The sequence below is a fragment of the Sturnira hondurensis genome, unplaced genomic scaffold (assembly GCF_014824575.4).
Source record: "Sturnira hondurensis isolate 20B ecotype Veracruz unplaced genomic scaffold, ASM1482457v3 Scaffold0022017, whole genome shotgun sequence".
NCBI lineage: Eukaryota > Metazoa > Chordata > Mammalia > Chiroptera > Phyllostomidae > Sturnira > Sturnira hondurensis.
The window spans coordinates 6,240,259-6,263,928 of NW_028094648.1; the positions used below are offsets into that span (position 1 = coordinate 6,240,259).

The 23,670-nt window shown below is 42.6% G+C and overlaps 1 long non-coding RNA gene across 1 annotated transcript; it reads left to right on the forward strand.

The window, feature by feature from the left end:
* Positions 1-2,521: 2,521 nt before the first annotated feature.
* On the forward strand, positions 2,522-22,653 carry LOC118978623 (uncharacterized). Its single transcript, XR_005064757.1, has 3 exons — positions 2,522-2,899; positions 4,911-5,236; positions 22,524-22,653. It is a non-coding gene; the product is annotated as an uncharacterized LOC118978623 (long non-coding RNA).
* Positions 22,654-23,670: the final 1,017 nt, after the last annotated feature.

Here is a 23,670-nt window from a genome sequence, read left to right on the forward strand (position 1 = left end):
AAAGAAAAACGGGAAGCTCATCTTTAAGTCTGACAAATCTATCCTGAGTTTTTCCAGAAGACAACCAGTGAAACTAGGGTCTATTCAAACTACAGGGTCCGGCAGAAGTAACACTCCCAGAATGAGCCCTGGGCCCGAGCCCCAGCATCCCCCTCCACGCTGGCTAATCAGGTAAAGCCACCTGCTTGACTGTGGTTGGTTGGTCGGGTCTTAATATGTGCATAATTTACAGTTTTAATTTGAACATTTCACCCAGAATGTCATATGGTGTTCTTGAGTATGATATTGTTATGATACAGAATTACATACTTACAATTGTTAATAAAAGAATTTGTAATAAAAGGGGGCATTATTTGTGCCAGAACCTGTATTTTCATGCACACTTTCCATCTCAGTAGAAAGAATTGGTGATTCTTCTGTCTAAGATACCCTAGTAACGAGGCATGTGTGATCGGCAGCAGTTCTTAATATCTGAAGAGGATGGAAGGATGAGGGCCTGTGCTCAATACTCTGCCTTGGAAAACTGCTTTCTCCATATCGGGTGTGTCTTGCATGCTGTGTGCAGCAAGCAACCGTTTGACATTCAGACTTAAGGTGCCGGTGACGATTTACATAATACATCTTTTGTTTTGTTTCTGGATAGAAAAGAATTATATAGAGAAGCTTGCAATGTCCCAGTGGCTCACACTACACTTTAGAAACTTGTGATGCCCTTAATCAGCTTGAATTTGAATCCACATACTCCATCACTTTGGTTGTGAGATTTTAGGTAAGTCACATAACCTTGTTCTGCGTAAGTTTCCTCTTCTTCAAAAGGGACGGTGGCAGCACTGACCTCATGGGATGGTTATGCGGATTGCATGAGATACTGCATGAAGTCCCTCAGAAACGAGAATTGGCTTTAACAATGCTTACATGTCAGGTTCCATTAATCAAGAAGCCAAATTTACCCAGATTTTGCCCAAAAGAGTCTACCTGGGACAATCTATTCTTCCTCCTCACCCCACTCCTACCTTCTCTTCCAAGGCTGACTTTGGGCATGGCAAACATATTTCATCTCACATGTGGGATCCAATTCATTGACAGTAGGCTCTTAGAGCACTGGGCTAAAATAAACTGCCGTGTTGAGTCTAAGTTCAATGGGGGAAAAAATGTGTTGGGATTGATTATCAATGTCTACCTTGGGCACCAGAGGAAGAAACGATGGCAAGTTCTCCCAAATACTGCTGATCCTTATCTCATCTCTGAGCACCTCCAGGACCAGTTGAGTGTGGGATCATCCCCACACACCCAGTGCCTAGCATAGTTTCTACAGCATGTCAGGGAGTCACAAAGTTTACTGAATAAAGTGAACACATAAACAAATAGCTCTATCTTCTGTCTCACTGCTGTCACCTCCATCAGCTGGAAGAAAATGACTGTTTTCTAAAAACAAGTTTGATTGTAGAGAGAGCTGCCCAGAGGGTTTCAAAGTTGGACCAGCAGGTCCGACCGGACCCTCAGGTGGAAGAAGCTGTGCCAAAGGAGGGCTGAGGGGAAAGGTGAGACTGAGAAGGGCATGGAAGGAGGACGTGCGGGGAGGGCAAGGGAAGGCTTGTGGGACAGCAGCCGAAGTGTGGCAAATGTAAGTCCCATTATAACCAACGTGACTGCATGCAATTCTTTGAATGAAATAGAGGAGTGTTCTTATGATCTTAAGCCAGTGTTTTTAAAAACTTGTTGGGTAACACAAAGTTATTTCCATGACTGTAAAGGGCTTAAAAATGATAAGGGTAGCTGTTCAGTGTTTCTACCTATGAAGTACAATCAGTCCTATGTTGGATGAAAGCAGTTGGTTTGTAAGACAAACTTATCTTGCATGGTGTGACCACAGACACGCTGTGAAGCTTAGGAAGTTGGAGACATATGTATGGAAGAGATCTTGATGGTCAGATCAAGGAGTCAAACCTTCCAACTGTGAAACTGAGAAAATATTTCCCTTTGGTTTTATACACCATCTCCATTTTTCTAGTCCACCCCACCGTCCCACCACCAGTGTGCCAGGTAGACTGTCTTGTCCGCTTAAAACTGAAGTGAATTGACATTAATTGAATTACAGAAATTCAAACACCAGCCACGCCCTCTTGAGCTAAGCCATGACTCCTTGGGTATTATAAAACAAACTAAGAATGAATGTAAGCTCTGTGTACACGTACAAAATAAATATGCACTTATACATGGACATTATAATTAACACATAATTACAATTTAATGCCCGCCATTAACTGTTGAGTAATGTTCATCGTTCACCGTAAATAGGCAACAGAAAACACCCACTCAAGTTGTTAAGCATATCTTTGATTTCCTGACTCTTTTACGCCTTTGGCTCCGTAAATTAAATCACTTAGTGTGCTCCTCTAGGGGAGAAAGATTTTCTTGCCTTTTGTTTTATAACGAACATTAGTCAATCCCTGACGGCTGCTGGATATGAAGTTACATATTAGCCCCATATTAAATATTGTCTGCTCTGTGTACAGAATGTAGCTGTGCAGAGTAAGCTTCATCTGCCATTTGAGACAGCCCTGTAAACAGCACTCCTCCTCCAGGATCAAGTTCTGGGCCAGATGAGAAATCAGACAAAAGAATAAAGCAGCTGGGAAACTAAATCACCCTATTTTTTTTGTTTCCAGATGAAACTGGTATTGAAGAGCATGGCTTATTTATGAAAGTAGTTGGGGGTTTTGAGACTGGACTCCAGAATCAGACAAACCAGACCCTCAGTCATTGGCAGGCCTGGGTGACCACAGACGCAGCCCCTAAACCTGAGAGCGTGGAAGGACGCAGAAGCACGTGTGTGCCCGCAGAAGAGAAGGAGCCCTGGGCCCGAGCCCCAGCATCCCCCTCCACGCTGGCTAATCAGGTAAAGCCATTTCTCATTTCCTGAGCCTAATGTAGCCCTGGTGGCTGTGAAGTTGTGACCAGGGGACAGTGTCCAGGCCCAGATATGGAAGAAGGACAGTAGAAGTTTCTCAAAATACTGAACAAGTGCAGAGCATTCAAGAACTATGGTCTCCATTTGATTATAGGCTTTTTGCGGGTGGGAATCTGTGCTGTTTATTCACTGCTGCACTCTCCCAGTGCTTAGGAAAACTACCTGGTGCATATAAGGGGTTCAACAAATATGAACTGAGTAAGTGAGTAAGGCAGAGAGAGGAAACAGGAGTATTACACATGGCACTCCCCACTTATGAAAAAAGCATAGAGTTATTTGTAGGTAAGAAAGAAGAATGCTACTAATTAATATGAGTTATTGAATATGCAGTAGGTGCCAGGTACCGGTATCTTTAATACTGACATTTGCCCCTGGTGCATAGTCTTTGTGCCAGGCCTCACATGGGGCTATGGACTGACTACTCCTGGGGCCAGGCACCCCCAATCCAGTGCACTGTAGCAGGGGTGGTGGGCTCCGGGGCCCATTTTCTGTCTAACAGAACTACAGACTTGGTGTGTTCTGAGCCCTGCTTTTCCTACAGGGTTTCACCTTTTATCTCGTGGTGAGCTCTGTTGGTGTGTCTCATTTCCCATTTTATAAGGGAGGCCACTGCCTGCCCAGTGTCTATTCTCAGGGAAGCATAAAAGTATAGCAGGGGAGTCCAACCTTTTGGTGTCTCTGGGCCACACTGGAAACAAAGAGTTGTCTTGGGCCACACATTAAATACACAAACAAAAAATCTCATTATGTCGTAAATAAATTTATGATTTTATGTTGGGCCGCATTCACAGCCATCCTGGGCCACATGCAGCCCACAGGCCAAGGGTTGAGCAGCCCTGGCAGTGTCTTCTGTGATAGAGAAGAGGATGCAGCAAACCCACAGGACTCTCTGTGGGGCACAGAGAGCAGCTGTACAAAACAAGCCCCTCTGGGGTCTGGAGAGCCCAACAACGGTCACTCTCTTCCCTGACCAAGGTAGTGTAAGACAGAAGAGTGAGGCAGCCCGAACACCAAAACATCACCTTTATTTACTGAAAAAGCTGATATTGGAGAATGTGGCTCACATGTGCAGTCTTCCTGATACTGAATTCCAGAATTAGGCAAACCGACCTACCCAGTCAAAGACAGGGTAGAACCGTGCATCCCAGCAAGACCTGAGATCACTCACATTAAAAGGGGTGATGCTTGTGAGGCACTGATCTGTGCCTCAACTAATGTGATCGCTGCCGNAGCCTGAACACCAAAATATCACCTGTATTTACTGAAAAAGCTGATATTGGAGAATGTGGCTCACATGTGCAGTCTTCCTGATACTGAATTCCAGAATTAGGCAAACCGACCTACCCAGTCAAAGACAGGGTAGAACCGTGCATCCCAGCAAGACCTGAGATCACTCACATTAAAAGGGGTGATGCTTGTGAGGCACTGATCTGTGCCTCAACTAACGTGATCGCTGCCGCTAATATTAAGAAATTTGATATCCAAATAAGAATGAGGGGGCAGGGTGTTGAGAGTGACACACAATCTGTGTGACCTGCCATTGTTTTCTAGGCTAAGAAATAGTTTCTCCACCTCTGACCCGGAAGGCTTTCAATGCCTTGAAAGTCCACGTCCGTTAGCCCTGGAGAAAATGAAGAAATGTGCAGAGTACTATGGCGGAGAAAGTTTAGGCTGTTTCCCTGACAAGCACTTTTTCCCCTGAATCATTACAAGAAGCAAAAGTTCCAGAAAATGTATCGGAAGCCTTTGGGGACATTTGTTCCCCAAGAACTCATTCATCAATGGTGGTCATTAAGGCGAGTTTCAGTCTGTTTTGTAGCAAGACTTTGAGGTTGCATTTTAATGCTTTTCCTTCTCTCCTTCCTTCCCTCCTTCCTCCCTTCCCTCTCTTCCTACTCCCTCCCTTTTCTTCTCTTTCCTTCCTTTCCTTCTCCTGTAGCTAAGGCACTGTGAGCAGGGGAAGGTGGCATGATGCCAGAAAGGTGCCAAGGTGAACACCGATTCCCCCAAGGGAAAATGTAAAACTGCTAATAACTTGTTTGCAAAGATAGAAGAGGTGGAAAGTGTAAGCCTACTGTTTTCTGCAAGCTGCAGCTCGCTTTTCTGGGAGGAGAATGTTTTCAAGAGTTCCAAAATACACCGTGCACCTGCCGACTGTCCGTTGGCCGAGTCCACCAGTTCTCACCTGCAATCACAATGCCTCTGGAAAGAAGCCCCAAGACTGGGTCTCTTCTCCTGAGTGGGATGGTTGGGGCTTGTTACCTGGTGAGTGTTTTCTCCTGCTGTGGGGACGACATGGTCTGACAGGACAGAACCTGCCTGCACGAGATGGCACAGCCAGGTGTGTAGTAGGATAGGAAATACAGAACGTTACAATCTCTGACTATTCTACTCAAAGAATTACTGTCCACGCATAAGTATTTTACATATTTAATTCACTCTAGAGTTCTTATGTCCATCAAAGATTACCTCATTTATTCATTTATGCATAGGTATTTTACATATTTAATTCACTCTAGAGTTCTTATGTCCATCAAAGATTACTTCATTTACTCATTTATTTATTGCCTGTCTTCCTCACACTACTGTGAGCCCACCAGGACAAGAGCCTCACTTGTCATGTTTACTTTTGAAACACCTATGTTTAGAGCTGGTCCTGACTCATAGTAGTTCAGAGATAAACATCTGCAGAAGGAACTATTGAAGAAATGAATTATCTCCTTCAGGCTCATTTTACAGAAGACACACAACAACACACAAAACAGCAGTGACTTGTCCTTAACCCACTTCTTCGGACTGCCAGCACCATTATCCTTCCTCATCTCCTTCAGGTCTTTAATTAAAAGCCGCCTCCTCAGGAGGCCTGCACTGGCCACCCTGTGGAAAAGGCCACATCGCCACCAGGCAACACTCCCTTCACTGACTGTACTCTACACACCCCCCAGGCTGCAAACACTTATCCAGACTCGATGTATTTTATCTCGTTCATTGTGTGTCCCTCTCTGTAGAATATATGCTGCATGAAGACAGGCATTTTTGTCTGCTGTGTTCACTGCTGTATCCCAAGCACAATATTTGCTTCTGAGGAATGAGTGAGCAGGACTATGGTCCTCTGCCTTTAGGGACACTATAGGACACCCTTTTCAGAGGATGGATGCAACCTAAGTGAGTGGCAAGTGGATAAAACTTTAAAACTAGACGTGTGTTCTCAGTACCTTTACTATTCAGGCAAATTCGCCTGAATGTCAGTCCATCAATGTAACGGGGTTACTTATTCACTAAATGATGTGTCTAGTAAGTGCTCAATAAACACGGTTTCTCCCTTGCTCTCAATCTGACTTCATGAGGATCCACATAGGGTACCTGGATCTAAGAATCCAAGGAAAACATGGGAAGCCCCTTGGAATGACTGTTGAGAAAGTAGAAAGTATGAGCAAGGGGTGCATATTGGGGGACCTGTGAGAAAGCAGCTGCCTGCTCCCCTTCACTCTTTGGCTGGGCCTTGCCATCAGTGTGACGCACACTCTACTCTGGTGGGTGGGGTGGGGCTGGGGAGTCAATCCCTGAATCGGGGTGAGAAGAGAGCAGTGAGAGCCTGGCACCTTCCCACTCAGTTCCGGGAGCATTTGCAAAGCCTTGTAGGTCAGGAGGCAGGTCCTCTGACATAGTGACAGAGTAAGGCCAAAGGAGCCTCCTGCACGAATTCCGAGTGGAGGACAGCTGCCTCCTGCCTTCTTGTGGAAAGGTCTGTGCTGTCACGTGGCCAGGTGAAAAGCCAGCCTAAATGGCAGGTCAGAAGCATCACAGGCCCTGCGTGCTGTTTTCTGCCCAGCACTCTGCCCACTGAGTTTACTTGCAGCCTCATCTGATTCCTCTGTGAGTACGGCTGAGTCACAGGAAGAGAGCAGCTGCCTGTGGAAGTACACAGGGGGATGCCAGACACCCACCTCCCCCAGGCCTGGGGCCCCAGACACCTGCCCCCATGGCACTGGCTTCTTGTCTCAACTGTCACTTATTAATCGGGGCAGGTAACTTGTCTTCTCTAAGCTCAGTTTTCTCATGTGCAAAATGGGCTTACTCACAATAGCTACTTCATGTGGCTGTTAGGGATTTTAAAGGACATAATCCATGCACAATATTTAGAACATAGCAAATGCTCGATAAATATTAATATTGTTATTATCATTTCTGGGGATATAGCAGTTAACACAGCAGACAAAAAATGCCTTCCCTTATACAACCTATATTCTACAGGGACAGACAACACGATGAAAGAGATAGAACATGTGGTGTGTATTAGTGATAATAAGTGCTCAGGGAGAAAGCAGAGCCTGGAAGGGACTGTGGTGTGTTGGATGGGTGGAGAGTGTGGAGTTTTCCACAGGGTGGCCCGCGCAGGATCCCTGAGAAGGTAACTCTTGATTACAGACCTGAGGGTAGATGAGGAAGGGGGATGGTGCTGGGACTCAGAAGACAGTAAATGAAACAAGTCATCTCCATGGTCCTAAGAGCTATGAAGTGAATCCCACCCATAAATGACTACAGGTAACAAGTAATTCTTCCCACGGCACAGTCAGGGATCCTAAGGTCCTGCATTTGAGACACATGTCCAGCTGCCTGTGACATCCCTTCTGCGGACCAAAACTGTAAAGACACTGCACCAAACTAGGCCTGGGTCCATCTCAAATTCGGAAACCACCAGCACCAAAGAGTAGTAGGAACCATGAAGCATAACAGGGAGCAGAACCTTTCCTTATTCCTGGGGTCTGTCTGTCTGTCTTGCGGATACCCTGGTCCTTGATGACATTCGTAGCCCACAGACTCAGAAGAGATGGGGAGCCATCGTTACGGGATATCTTCCTATACCAGCCACCAGCTTAATGCCTTCTTTCATTTAGCCTTCTATTTTCAGATTCTTTCCAGGCATTTGTTTCTTTTCATGTTTTCTCTACTTCCTGACAGCAGAAAGCTACATTTATGATTATTCTTCTCTTGACAGTTACAATATTCCTCTCCTGAGGGATCTCATTCCTTTGGTTCTTCTGCCTGGTGTCCTAACCTCATTGTATTAGGCTGGTTTGTATTCTCCTCTTTCTACCAGCAGTGGCTTCCACAGCAGGCCTGGCTGCCACTTCATTAGCAGGCTGTTCATAGCACTGCCAGGTCATTAGTAACCACAGAAAATGAGAAAGTGCCCAGCACTAGCCCTTCACACCCCTGAAGACACCTCCCTGGTGGGTAATTGCTATTTATTGTGCTGCTCTGTTTATCATCTTTTATCCAAATGGGACTGTTATTCTCTAAACTAACTTTCACAGATTTTTCAAAGGGGATTTCTTATGAGGCAGATATTTACTCTGAAGCTCAATAATGTCAAGTTCTAGGGAAACTCCCTTTGTTGGTGAAATTGAGTCCAGAGTTGGACAGGTTAAAATTCCCAGATGCTTCTTGACCCCATGGGTGCCTGACTTAGTGGCTTCCTGCCTCAGGCTAACTCTGGTCATCATAGGATCTTACTGCCCGCCCCCTTCATTAAAATCTGTGTGCTTTCTAAAATCTAATTATTTGTTTAATTAATATGAACTAATGAGAACAAACTTTCCTCTTTCCTTCCCTTTAATATATTTGTTCTTTTAGCCATGCCCTTCCGTTTGATTCTGTCAAACACAAAATGTTTCTGAGGGCCTACACAACGTGTCAGACACACTCAGATGCAGAAGTTCAAAGACATTGAGGTGCTTCTGCTTCTGGTGGGATGCGTAAGCTCCTAGCAGACCAAATATCTCACAGAAAATTGTAAACTCTGTATAACCCCCCCCCCCCGAAAAAAGCCAACTACTACTTAAAGTAAATAGAGAGTGAACAGGAGCACAAACATTCTGGAAAAAAATGGCAATGAAAAGAAAGTAACAATACTGGGTAGGTTTCCTATTTTTATAGCTTTTGGATTTGGGGTGCCGGGAAGGGTGGAGTAGCTAAAATCCTATAAAAATTAACTGCTAAATAAGAGGGAGATCATAAAAGGAAAGAATCAGAGAGAGAAGGAATTCCATGCACAAAACCTGCCCCTAGAACACTACATATGTCGGTAGATTGCAGGCAGGCCAGCTGAGGATGAATAAACCAAAACGAGATTCCAAGTTGCTGCCCAAAAGACAGAGTGCGTATTTTGAATCCAGCTAAGTAAATAAACTGCTAAAACAAATAAACACTCTTTAGAGAAATATAACATAATCCAGAGTCACCACAACATAACATTCCACAATGTCCAGGACATGATCCAATAAAATTACTTAACATACAAAGAGTAGGGAAATGTAACCCATGCTCTGGAGAAAGGGGCAATCAATGGAGACCGACCCTACAGGGACCCACAGATAATGCAGTGTGTTAAATAAGTTATTAGAATACAATACAAATTGTGCTTCAAGTACTCAGTGTAGAAGTGGCACACCATACAGACTATAATCTAAACAAGAAAAATTGCTGGGTTTCAAAAATCAAAGCGATTTTGAAAATCTCTTGCGGCCCAAAGAATAAAATCACCCAGTTTGTGATTTTATTCCATTTAGATTTTCCTCAGACCCTAGTGGAAGACGTTGGGTAGGTCATGCCAGTGTGCTTTAGTCTGTTAGAAACACCACATCTTCCTTTTGGATGGAATGGATCTTCGTGAACAATTCAAACAAACAGCAGTGCTTATAGCTTAAAATGAGATAAAAATTTAAACAAAGGAATAAATACAGAAAAGACTCCTAAGAGGAGTTAGCATTTGAGCTGCTGTCTTAGGACATAAAGGAGGCATAAGAGTTAAGTAACACATACAGACAGAGAAAACTATGGAGAAGCAAGTATATGGAGGGAGTGAGGGAAGGTATGTTAGACAGAGGAAATAGCAGAGGGTGCTTTGAGAAAAACATAAGAAAAGTGGAAGTCCTCTTACCCTATGGTAATCAGTTCATCAAAAGAATTGGTGAAAGTGAAGAATGGTAGAAAATTATCTTTATGTGCCTCAAACATTTTATTTGCATTTAAAACCTACAAATGGGTGTGTTGGCACCAACCTTTTCATTTTAGCCCCAGACCTTTTCTTGAAGTATGGACTTAGGATTAACATTCCATGCTGAATTTCTTGTATAAATAAATCCATATTGCATTGTACACTATTTCCAGTTTTAATTTTTTTAAGTGAAGCAAGAACTTAAAAACACTTATAAAGCAACCTTAAACAGAAAGTATGCTTTTGTAATATCATCCCACCTAATCTTTATAGTTGCCTCATTCACACCTAATCCAACAGCATTTGGAAGCAAGCCATTTTAGTGAATCTTCCCAAAGCATTCAAGCTAGTTTCACAGAAGTATTCTTTTGTGTCTGATATGACATCACACTGTGTAATGTTTAAATATACATTAATTCCATAATGGTAATGTTAAGTACAGAGACAATGGACTCTTAATAAACATACGACTTGACTTGTGGGAGCAGAAGCATAATAGACCATGAAAGAGCCACCTATCATCTCCAGTGCCACTGACTGGAGAGCTCTGGTGAAGAGACTGAAGAGCAAATCTCCTCATTTTGTATGACTGCTGCAAAGTCCAAGACCCCTGTCCAATATTGTCTAACCCAGAACAGTTATTCTAACGTTTGAATTCCAGCTCGGAAAAATAGTAGTATCAGAAGGGAAGACTTAGTAAAATTTCAGATCTAACAGAACATGACAATCACATTTATCCTTATCTGAAATTCTGTCCAAAACTGGTCATTTCTAGGTCATATCTGTCCTCACTGACTTCCTACTTCAGAGACATCCCCATCAAGTAGTTCTGCTTGCTGATTTCCCATTTTCAGAGAATGACACTGGGCTGCTATTGAAAGGATAAGATGAACTCAGGAAATTAACTAGTCACTGAATGGCCTGAGTTAGGCATTTTCTAAAAAACAACTTGGAAAAGTTATGTAAATTTAGTTGAAGCATTTCATTTAAAAAACTGGTTGGAAATAATATGTCAATAGCCTTCTACAGCTACCTAAATTAAGAATCACAATTGAAAAAAAGCCTTTGGTACATGGTTTCTTGAATGTGGCTTAATCTAGAAGTTGGAGGCATCTACTGGTTAGGGTAGAAAATACAAATAGAAAAAACATCATTGTCAGACTAATGTTTCAAATAAAAGATAATAAGTATAAAAAGATAGAATTTATAGCAAAAATAAAATCCTAGCAAAAATAAATTATAGCAAAAAAGATGGCTAAGGTAAAAGTATGATTCATTTGCATTCATATTTTTGCCTCTCGAGTTTAAACTGATTTGCGTAAAATAAAGAATCAGTAGATTCTTCCTAAATGGAAAGAGTTTGTAAATTACCCATGTAGATTTGGTCTTCTCTTTTAATATAGTACTATGCCTTTCTGAGCTTTTCTACTGTACTGCTTAGCATTGCAGATCTAAATCACGAATAATTATCAATCTGATCTCTAAAGCCAAAAATCCTGGGGTCAAGGATTTCCTTGACAAGACCCTTTCCTTTAATGAGTCACTAAATATTTGAATGCCTAAAGGTGCCTCTTGGGCCCCTCTCCTCTTCCCACTCTATATTCTGTTCTTGAAGGACCCTGTTGTGACTATGGCTGCAATTATTAGAAGCAGCCACAATTACTAATCGCTATCTAGAAGCAGGTAGCGATCCAGACTAGACCTCTCCGTGCTTCTCCAAATCTGTATGTCCAAAGAATCTACTAGATACCTCCATCACAAATATTGAAAAGGTTAACTTTATATATCCAAATCCGAATGCATGGCTCTGTCCCAGTTCTGGTCTCATCTTAGCAAGTGGAACAATGATTAATCCAGTTTTCAAAGCCAAAAATGTTCGGGTCATCTTTGCCAAGACCCCTAAACATTTGTTAAATACGGCTGCTATTCTCATCACTTCTGCAGCTAGCTTTACACAGGATTCCACTATCTCTCACCTAAAGTAAGAAATAATAACCTCCAACTTGTGTCCTCACAGTCTCCCTTCCCTTTCCAATTAGTTCTCCATATTGTAGCCAAAGTAAAATTGTTTTAAATAGAAGCAATTCTGACCTAATAGTTTTCTATTCTTCTTAAGTTCATATAAGTTTATTAGCAGACCTTATCACACACCACTACCCCTATCCCCTACTCTCTAGCCATTCAGTTCATCTTTAATTTTCTTAAAAGTACACAGGTAGAATCCTACACAAGGCTATCTCACACACTTGTTCTCTCTGCTTAAACCTCCGCTATCACTAGCTTCCATTCACCAGGTTAAACTGCTACCAGTCCTTCAGTTATCAGCTCTATCCACACTTTCTAGCATTCTATAGGTTTCTGTTATAAAATCTACTAATGTTTATAATTACATACTTATTAATGGCTACATGATTAACATCTGTCTTTTCTACTAGTCTGTAAGTGTCATGAAGACAACAACCATGTCTGCTTTTGTTCATCCAAAAGTTAGCACAGCATATAAGAGGCACTCAATAAATATTATAAAATGAATAAATAAGTGAAAAAAATGAACCAAACCAGTGAAACCAAGCAAAATATAATAGTCAAGATCTGGAAATTGCTAATATCGAATAATTTCCCCTGGCCCCCAAGATCTCTAAAATGGCTGTACTTCACATATAACATATTTATTATTTTACCCAGAGAAAAGAACTCAGTTCAGTTTAAAGGCTATTCTTGACTCAGGCATGTCATTTGGTCAAACTCTTATTACTTTTAAAAAATATATATTTTATTTATTTATTTTTAGGGTCAGGAGAAGGGAGGGAGAAAGAGAGGGAGAGAAACATAATGTGTGGTTGCCTCTCAGGCACCCTGCACTGGGGACCTTGTCTGCAACCCTGACCAAAAATCGAACCCGTGACCTTTTGGTTCTCAGGCTGGCACTCAATCCACTGAGCCACACCAGCCAGGGCCTCTTATTACTTTTCTGTGAATGTGTCTTCATTTCTGAAATGAAATTAAGAACTAGTCTTCCACATCAAGTGATGCACTGATAAACATTTAACTGGGCTCTCTAGGTGAGGAAAGCCCTGACTGGTAGCGTTTGATGACTTCAGTGGTGTCAATATCTGACCACAGCTGATCTGAAGTTACTACCCTGATCTCCTGGAAAGCAGAGCTGGGAAGAGACACACAAAAACTGCTCTTAGCCAGCTTCACTACAACACTAGATCTCAGGTACACTTGCCTCCGTATTTTTCTTTGTTTTGTGTGTGCGTGTGTGTGTTTAAATCTTTATTATTTTTGCAATATTTTTATAGTATTTTTCCATTACTATTTATCCCTCTTCTACCCTCTTCTACCTCCATCCCTTTTCCCCTTCCCAGCAATCACCACACTATTTATTGTCTGTGTCCATGAGTCATTTCTATTTTTCACCTGATCCTTCCACCCCCCCAACCCCAGCCTCCTAAGCTGTCAGCCTACTCTCTGTCTATGTTTTGCTTTTCCCTCTTCAACTAAAAATATGGGCTTTCCTTTCCTCTGCCCAACTGTCTACAACTTCATGGTGATTTTCTTGGTATAATAATATCAACTAGTGGAGATGGCTAATTATTAGACTACAAAATCTTCCAGAGTTTGTCATATCCATTCCCAAGGCTAAATTGCCATTTCTGTCATGGACTCTAATCTGCCATGAGAGTCAGGCAGAGGGGTTCAACCTGTGTTCGCAGCTTCACAAAGATTTGCACCAGGCAGTAAATATTTAAAAAATGCTTAGGAATTCTGACCGTGAATAGATGTTATTTTACAAGGACTGCTTACCAACAGTTTCACATGCCTTTGCAGATACTTCATAAACAGTTTTCAAGGCAATGTTTATGCAAAGGATTAGTGAAAGGGCAGAAGGCTCAAGGGAGAGTCCTCGCCAAAGCACGTATCTCTCCAAGTATTAAATTGTCAACAAAATCTAAACCTTTACTCCACCCTAGAGCCCAGCTTCTCAGCCAACTTTAGACAACACGTTAGGTGTGTTCACCAAGATAAGTCAACAACAAAAGCACACGTGTCACATCTCCTGCAGAATGAGTCGACCACCACTGCCTGGGCGTGCAACCCCAACCTGCTGGAAATCCTCTCAGCAGACAGGCCACTAGTCCGTCTCTGGTTATGTGGCTGACAGCAGGGTACAGAACGTTGCTTCTGAAAGCCATGATAGCAACACTAGCAAGGGCCCCAACTGTTTGTTAAATGCCTAATGATTAACAGAAGCCCCAGCCTCCGCCTTTGGGCTGCCACTCAGGGTAGTCTGTTTAGTAAACAGTCAACCACCAATATCTTGAGCAGGTCGAACAGATGGTTCTGGGGTTTAGGCCAACTGTGTTTCTCTCAATTTCACACAGCTTTGGGTAATGAAGTCCATAAAATTCAAGAAAAATATAAACATAAACACTCCCTACTCCCCCTCCCTCCCACACCAATGTACAAGGGCTCTAATATCTAGGCAATGAAATTTGACAAAGATGTAAGACTAGAGGGAGAGGGAAAGCCTGAGTGGTGTGGCTTTGGAGTCATCAGAAACAGTCTGTGTAACTGAAGGCTGAGGAGAGGGAAATGAAATCCTCATACCATATTCTGCATACAGCAAATGAGGGACCGATATAATAAAAGAGCGTTATGAAGCTGGGCCAGTGGCTCAGACATCTGCTGGCAGAAACCACTAATTCTAAAGTAGAAACATCTTGTGATTAAGTTTTAAATGGAACACTTGGCCTACCCACCATAGGACTTCTCCATCATGGTCCAGATTCTAAGTGTTGCAAGCAAGAAAAATGTTAGAGGCTGAGTTATGATCCTCACACACTTGATATGATTATGGTATCAACCGCTTAAGACGGAATCAGGACTCCTACTTGCCAACCCCGAACCCTGCTGCTGATCACCTGTTCTGCTTCCTTTGAACTTACACAATGGGTACATGAAACATGTCTTCTGTGCCCCAGAGCATTGTAAATTCATGCTTTTAGGGACTGATCTACTCCAAATAAATGCTACACAAAGATTTAAAAGAGAAAGGAAAACAGACACAATACTCATTCCAAAACAAGGTAAACTTCTACGTGACTCAGAAGCACAAAGCAGAGGATTGGCTCTCCCCACCTGAAAAATAGAGATATGTCTCCACACCTAGGGAAGGGGTAAAGAGCAGACCCAGATGCCTATGGCTGCCCAGTACAGTGGGTAACTGGATAGACACTGTCTTCATCCTCACCACAGGACAGGGCCCCTGAACTCCCGATGGAAGACAGTTCTGGATTATGAACCCAAGTGTCTAATTGGAACATCTGTAGACTTACAGAGGCAGGGGGTTAATATCACAGAGAGAAACAAAACTCACGTATTCAAGATGCACTTACAAATCAAAACTCTAAAACACAGAGGGAAAATTAAATCTAAAGAAGTTAGCCAACAATATGAAAATTGAGAGATCAGTGTACTCCTGGAAATTAGTTAACAATTATTTTGTTGGTACCTATTATTCACATCCCCTTTAAGGCAGGACTTTGTTTTGCTCATCCCATTGGATGAGGTCAAGCACAACTTTGTACTAAGCATGCTGCTGATTGCTAGATACCTGTTTCATTATTCCCTAGCACCTAACTGGATTGGCCCTATCTATTTCCTGCTACCTAATGGAGAGTGTATTTGGTGTTATAAAGCTATTATTGTCCTTTTTACTTTTAAGTTTATTTCTGTTTCCTAATCTTGCTCTGTATAGATGTGGTAACCTTCTTCTCCTAGAAAGGATAAGAGCTTGAGCTTTGGACATGTTAATTACTTTGGCTGTATTAATTACTTGAGATTGGACAACAAAACTGTAGCCCAGGTTGATCCTCTCTCCTGATCTTGTCCACATAACCACACCCTTTTTGCAGGGGATGAAGGGCGAGACTTACCCTCCTACTGTTGAATGCAACACCCAGAGTCTATATCCAAGCAAGCTTGCCCCAAAAGAGGCTTTTACCAACAATATACAACTAGAGAACCTCATGCTTTCAAGGGCTCAATGAGCATCTTTACAGCAGTCACCTAGACTATACACAGTCACTCTCATTAGCTCTTTTATTTTCTCTTTTTTGGCAAATAAAACAATAACAACAATATTTGCTAACATTTATTGAGCTGGTGTTTTTTAAAGAAAACTTTTAGGACTTCCACCAAGATGGAGGCATAGGTGGAAACACTGTGCCTTCTCCCACAACCAAGTTTTAATACAACAAAGGTTTGGAGAACAAAGACACAGCCAAAGAACAGAAAATTGAATTATACGGAAGTCTGACAACCACTAACCTTCAACAGGGACGGTAAGAGGGGCAGAGCCAGCAGCGGAGCAGGGTCAGGCAGGAAAGATCCTCAGACCTAGGCGCGCAAGTAGCCCGGACCCAGTCAGGGTGCGGGGCAGACTGACCGCGGTCGCACATTCGCGCACAGTGAGATGGACCACGCAGGCCCCAGGGGGAAAGGGCTGACGGCGGTGGCGCACTCGCATGCAGTGGGACGAAACGCGTGGGCCTGGTGACGGTGGCAGCTGCCACACCTGTGGGGGCCGCAGCAGGAGACGGCAGATGGGACACCATTGCTTCTCGTTGACCCCGCCCCCACATACAGCGTCACAACCCAGCGACTGAGTTGCCCTGCTCTGGTGAACACCTAGGGCTCTGATCCTGCTAAGTAACAGGCACAAACAACCCAAAAGATGGCGCAAGAAGAACTCAAAGCCCCAGAGCCGATAACTCTAAGCGACCAGGAAATAGGGAACCTCTCAGATGCACAATTCAAGACACTGGTGATCAGGATGCTCACAGAACTGGTTGATTATAGTCACAAATTAGAGGAACATATGAAGACTAAAGTAACTGAAATGAAGGGAGATGTCCAGGAAACCAATAGCGATGGAAAGGAAACTGGGACTCAAATCAATGGAATGGACCAGAAGGAAGAACAAAACATCCAACCAGAAAGGAATGAAGAAATGAGAATTCAAAAAAATGAGGAGAGGCTTAGGAACCTCCAGGACATCTTTAAACATTCCAACATTCGGATTATAGGGGTACCAGAAGGGGGAAAGAAACAGCCACAAGTGGAAAACTTATTTGAACAAATAATAGAGGAGAACTTCCCCAGTCTGGCAAAGGAAATAGACTTCCAGGAAATCCAGGAAGCTCAGAGAGCCCCAAAGAAGTTGGACCCAAGAAGGAACACACCAAGGCACATCATAATTACATTAGCCAAGATTCAAATGAAGGAGAGAATCCTAGAAGCAGCAAGAGATAAGGGGACAGTCACCTACAAAGGAGTACCCATCAGACTGTCAGCGGATTTCTCAAAAGAGACCTTACAGGCAAGAAGGGGCTGGAAAGAAGTATTCCAAGTCATGAAATCCAAAGACCTACAGCCAAGATTGCTCTATCCAGCAAAACTTTCATTTAGAATGGAAGGACAGATAAAGTGCTTCTCAGATAAGGTCAAGTTCAAGGAGTTCATCATCACCAAGCCCTTATTATATGAAATGTTAAAGGGACTTATCTAAGAAAAAGAAGATGAAAAATATGTACAGTGAAAGGACAGCAAACACACAGTTATTAACAACCACTCCTAAAACAAGAGCAAATTAAGAGGACAGCTAGATCAGGAGTGGAACCATGGATATGAAGAACACATGGAGGGTTAGCAACAGGGGAGTGGGAGGAGGAGAAGGGGGGAGAAGGTACAGAAAATAGCATAGATGGTAGGTAGAAAATAGATAAGGGGCAGGGCAAGAATAGTGGGGGAAATATAGAATCTAAAGAACTTGAGACACATGGTTATAAACTAAGGGGGGGAGAATGGTGGGGGAGGGAGTGTGCGGGTAGAGGGGAATGAAGGGGGGGAATAGAACAACTGTAATGGTATAATCGATAAAATATATTTTTAAAAAAACTTTTAAAACATTTTCAGTGAGAGGGGAGGGGAGTGAGCAAGAGAGGAAGTGAAACATCGATGTGTGAGAGAAACATCTATCGGTTATCTCTCACATGTCCCAACCAGTGACCTGGCCCCCAACCCAGGCATATGCCCTGACCAAGAATCAAACTGGCAACCTTTCAGTTCAGTGGCCAATCTTCAGTCCACTAAGCCACAACAGCCAGGCTACTGAGCTGTTTTTATTATTTTGTTTTGAAAGAGTACCTAAAATGTGTCGGGCCTGACCTAGTATTTTACATGAATCTAATCCTTCATGCGGTTTAAGGAGTTTTGCGTTGTTGACATTTTTATGTCCATTGTGCAGATGAGGAAACCAAGGTGCAGAAAGGTAAAATAACTCGTCCAACGTTCCACAACTAGTAAATGAAGGAGACAGATTTCGAATCCAGGCAGTCTGAGTAACAAACAAAAATTTCTAACCTCTGTTCCCAAATCATATAAAACTTTTGGAAAAAAGAAAAGAAAAAACTACTAAATGTTTTAATTATGTTTGTAAGATTTGCAATGTGGTGCAGTGGTTAAAAAAACACACTCTGAAGTTGGAAAAGCTGTGTTTTAAGTTCAGGTTTACTACTACTTACTCAGGTAAATTATGTAAACCTGAAGCAATGAACTATTTAAACCTTCTGAGCTACCTCTTCTCTTCAAAGTCTCCAAATAGACATACAGAGGCATATAAATAGAACCGAAATGAGATCCAAATTATTTAACCCCATCCAATCACATTTTGCCATTAAAGAAAATATGGCGAGTGAACTGCTGAATCAAAAGACCTAAGTGATGAGTGGAGACAAGGGAGCAGAAAAATGTTAGAGTCTTGAATCCAGCTTTGGCACATGGGACTTGCTGTTCAAGACCCTCACACAGGGCATGAGAACAAACTAAGCAGGAAGCAGTCTTCCGGTACAACCCTTGGAAATCTTCAGGCCTAATTCTGAAATGGCTCAAAATGTTCCATGAAAGAGCAAGTAGATGTAAATGACCCACACAGGTGACTTCCTCCTTCCCCATACCAAGGAGAGGAAGAGGGAAATCTTAAACTTCAAAACTAATGAACACGGAGAAAGATCTTTCAGTAACCATGACTATTGTCTAATTCATTAGGAAGACAAAGCTCAAAACCGAACAAAGAATACTTAGGAATAGAAATTTGGAAACTTTGCACATTAGGTCTCATTAATGATACTTAGGACAAAGAAGACATGTCCAAGGGAAAAACTGTAATCAATGTGTTGATTTACAAAATGCTTCATAATTAAAGGAGAGTATTCCAAAGAAAGCCCGGTGGTTTCAAAGGTATTTTAGAAAGCAAAGTTAAAAATTTGTAAGAAGCAACAGAGAATAATTAGCAACATCACTCCAGTGGTCTTTGTTCATCATTTTAGGAGAAAAGATAAGCCTAGTAGCAGAAAATCCTGCTGGCTGCTTCTACATTGCCACACTGGCTTCTTCCCCGGAGCCTAGAAACATCCACACACTCTTCCACTAGGTTTGGATTGCTAAAGGATCGTTGCAAAACAGCACGGAGTAATTGATATGGCAGAAACTCATCAAGGTGTCTATGGAAGGTCAAGTGCATGACACACAGAATACAATTAGGAGGTTAAACTGGCCTGTCAACTTTCACATTATTAGCTGTTAGTAGGGTCAATACCTCTCAAGGACATGGGACTACAAATGAAATTTCTAAGGATAATTGTTGAACCTTTTGCATTTGCTTTAATCATCTAAGGCAGCAAATGTTAAAATCCCTTAAAAACATTAAAAATATTTAAGATTTTAAAACCAACATTCATGAATAGACTAAGGTGCATTCTCTAGTCAGTAATAAGTGAAATGAACATGTATGTCCACTAAATTGAAATCTTTAATTCCATTCTGGTCAAATTAAAGTGTAACAAACAAAATTTTCTGGCCTCTGCTCCCAAATCATATCAGATTTTTGGGGAGAAAACTGTTGCTTTCACACACACACACACACACAAAGCAATTTATATTCTGGTTTCTCTTCAGATCATATAAATTTTTCATCTTTTACCAAAAAAAGCAATTTGTGAGATAAGAAAAGAGGATGGAAGAGAACTGGAGCATCTAAGACTTTGTTATGATAGCCTATATTTTAAATTTTTAAAAATGAAATTAATAAGTGTATACTAGTTATTCAAGGCAAAAATCTCTAACGTGCTTATATGGGTATATGTGTGCCAGGATCCAGGGTCAGGAAGAACTTGGGTGTACAGTTGGAAAGAAGAAGTTAGCTTATGTACATACATTTTGGGGGAGGGGTGGATAGAAAGAGAAAGAAGAAGGAAGAGCCCCTTGTCATGTTCTACATTCTCACATCCAAAGGCTCTGTGAGCAATTGTGACCAATTCCATTCCTCAAGACCAGATGGCTCTAGTTGTAAATAGATATGCGTATGTGTCTATATATGTAGGTATGTTTATAGACATATATATATACTGTTTATTGAACACCAATTATATGCTAGATACTGTTTCAAGCATTTCAAATATGTGATTTCTTTTCAATCATGAAACAACTCTAGGAGAGGTAGGTACTATCCCTATTCATGGAGCAGGAAACAGAGGCTTCTACAGGCTAAGTTGCTCAAGGTGACCCAGCAAATCTCTGGACTTCAAAGCCTTTGCTTCCAACACCGTGTTCTGCTCTCATTCAAACATGGATGGCCCTCTGTCTTTCATAACAGAGGCTCTAACCAAGTGACTGGGCACTGGGTTCGCAATGATCTTTTTATCTCCAGATTGACTGTGGGCACCCTTGACCTCTCGAAGTGCCCCAGGACACTGCTTCAGATTTCCCCCATTGCTCTTCCTTCTGGTCAGCCTTTTGCCTATCTGCCAAAGGAAACCAGACAAAACAATACAGGACAGAACAACCACGCTTTATTTATTGCACCCAAATGTGGGCCTCTCAATACAATGGTGCCTCCAGAAATTTTACCCCAATGTAACTGGAAACCGCAACGACCTTCTTCCCCAAACCTAAGACTCAGTTTAATTTTGACAATTAATTTAATGTGACTATTGTCCTGGTAGGAGTGGATCTCCACTGGCTCCCCTCTGCCAATGATCGGAGGGCCTGTTTTGAGGTTCACATTCCTGAGATATTTGGGTGCATGCAGTTCTGACTCATAAAACACAATGAGGAATTTACAGCTCTGATTTCTGCCATAGGCATAAAATTAGCCACTTAATTCCATGTGTGCTGAGGTTATTTTTTCCTCATTATTTCTTTATTAAACTACTCATGTCACAGCAGGAGAGCATGCTGATGTTATTGCACCTCGGTAACTTAGTGAGATGGTAAGATGGTGAGCTGGGCATCTCCCTTCTCCCTGCACTGGCCCAAGAAGGATGCCCCCATGGACTGTATCCACGGGCCGCCGTGGATTAGGTTGGGTTGGGTTTGTTCAGTGGGGCTGGAGCATCTATACCCAACTCCCTCTGTGTGGGTTCACTGTGGGTTTCTGTGTCTCTCTAGAGAGCCACAGGTCCTGTCATGTGTCTCTCTCTCTTCCCATCTGGGAGTGAAGACTCCAGGCTGGTGTTAGCCCCGGGGTACTGCACCATCCCGTGTGTATCTCCCTACGCCCTGCCCCCACCTCTGTAAATGGCCCCTTTATTAAACTCTCCTAAATACCCATGTGGAGTGGACCATTTCTTCCTGCTTCCTATACTCTGATGACTACAGATGGATATTCACATGACAGGATTGTTCTTGAGTGAAGATGACGGCCTACTTCACCCAATGACAGACAGTGTTAGAGACTGAGTCCTCCCTGTGCACTTCAGTGCCTTGACTTCATCATGTCCAAGCTCGCCCCCCCTGGGGGGAGAAAACACTCCAGTAAATGCCTCAGGCTATCGTGAGTATGAATTGACACCTAAATGTCTTCAGACTGAGGCAGACCTGGGGGTCAGATTCTCCCACAAAAGCCGCCCAAGCCCTTAGTACAACTCTGTTTAAAAACCAAAATGTAACCTTGACACTGGAGAGGTAAATATAATTGTTTCATCAAATTTTTTGAAAGAAACCAGAATATTCTTCTGGAGATCATCCAGATTGCCTGGTTTTTCCAACTGCTTTCTGCATCTCTTTCAAGAGCATTAAATAATATTTATTATCATTCTGTCTCAGGATAAGATGAAACCATTTCAAAACCTGCAATTCAGGGAGGATGCCAATCATCCCATGTATTTGCTTTCCATGAGCCAAGTGCAGGCTGTTTTGGACGGAACCCAGGCCTGGCATGGGGTTTGCTCTGCTCAGTATTGCAGGCCAACCAAGCCTTGTGTCCTTCCCTGTGACTCAGGAGGACAAGTCATAGAAAGAAGTAAAGCAACAGTTTTGGGGGTTTTGTTTTTGATTTTGTTTTTGTTTTTTACATGAAGAGGATACTAGGCTGGAAAGGAGGAAACACTGGCTTAAAAGTCAAGGACACTGTGCTCCTAACAGTCTTGTGTGTAGCTTTGGCAATCACTTTGTATCCATGTGTCTTCTTCCTTTCCTCCTCTGGAGAATGGGATGACTGAGTGGCCCTGTCACGTGCTCAAGCAAACAAGATGGTGGAACTTGGACATGGTGCGTCCTGCTGGCCCAGAGCACAGAGACTGGGAGGCCGGACTCTGCCAGGATGCCTCAGTTTGGATCGTGGACCCGCCCCGTGGAAAGCCTGCCCTTGGCAAGTCCTCTAACGCATTAATTTCTTAATATGAAAATTGGTATAACATCTGTACCTCTCCTGAGAGAGTTGTTATGAAGGTGAAATGAGCACAGACGTGTCAAATGTTTAGAAGGATGCCTGAAAGGGAATGCGCTAGGTAGTAGCTGGGGTTACTTACGCCAAGGGGGTAGGGGGTGGCAGGTGGCGAGTGGGAGGGTGGGAACCCCTCACGTTACTGGTATTCTTGTTCCCATCGAGGGGTGAGAACTGTGGAAACCCAGCCTGGCATTGAAGAGCTTCTCTAAGTGCAGTCCAATACTGAGATGCTTGTGGGGCCATTCAACAACAACTCTGTCACAGGACAGTTTTGTGGAAATGAGGCTGTACGCTATTGTTTTTTTCCCCCTCTTTATCTGAAACGAACAGTTTGCAATGTGTGATAATACCAGCAGCATCTGTTTCTGAACATTTGCACTCACAAGAACCAAAAAACTCTCATGAAGAAACGTCTTTTCTTTCTACTGCACTGGAGTCTTTCTAAAACTGCTTCTCCTGGGAGATTAATTATAGAAGACACGGTATTTCCTGAAAATGGTAAAACATTTTAAAGAAATACTGAGACACTACTTGATAAATGGCATGACTCTTTATTGCATAACAATCCAAAAGAAAAATGCATGTTTGAAACAGAACAGGACATAATGGAAATCTAAGTAGATGGACTGTAAAATGGATTTTATTAACTATTTACAGTGGCTATGTAAATTGTTTTAATCTATGCTTGGGAAAGTTCCCTGTCAAGGATTCTGGGCCTTTCCTGGGGCTTATCTCGTTGATTTGTGGTATAAAGTTGAGAGGCTTCGAATGTGAGGCTTGTTAGCTAGATCTCCAGATAAGCCTCACTGGGTACCACTGACCCTGCCTTGGAGGGGACTCTGTCCTTCAGGGACAACATTCTCCGTTAAAGGAAAGAAAGAACCTTCGCACCCTGGTGAATGTCTC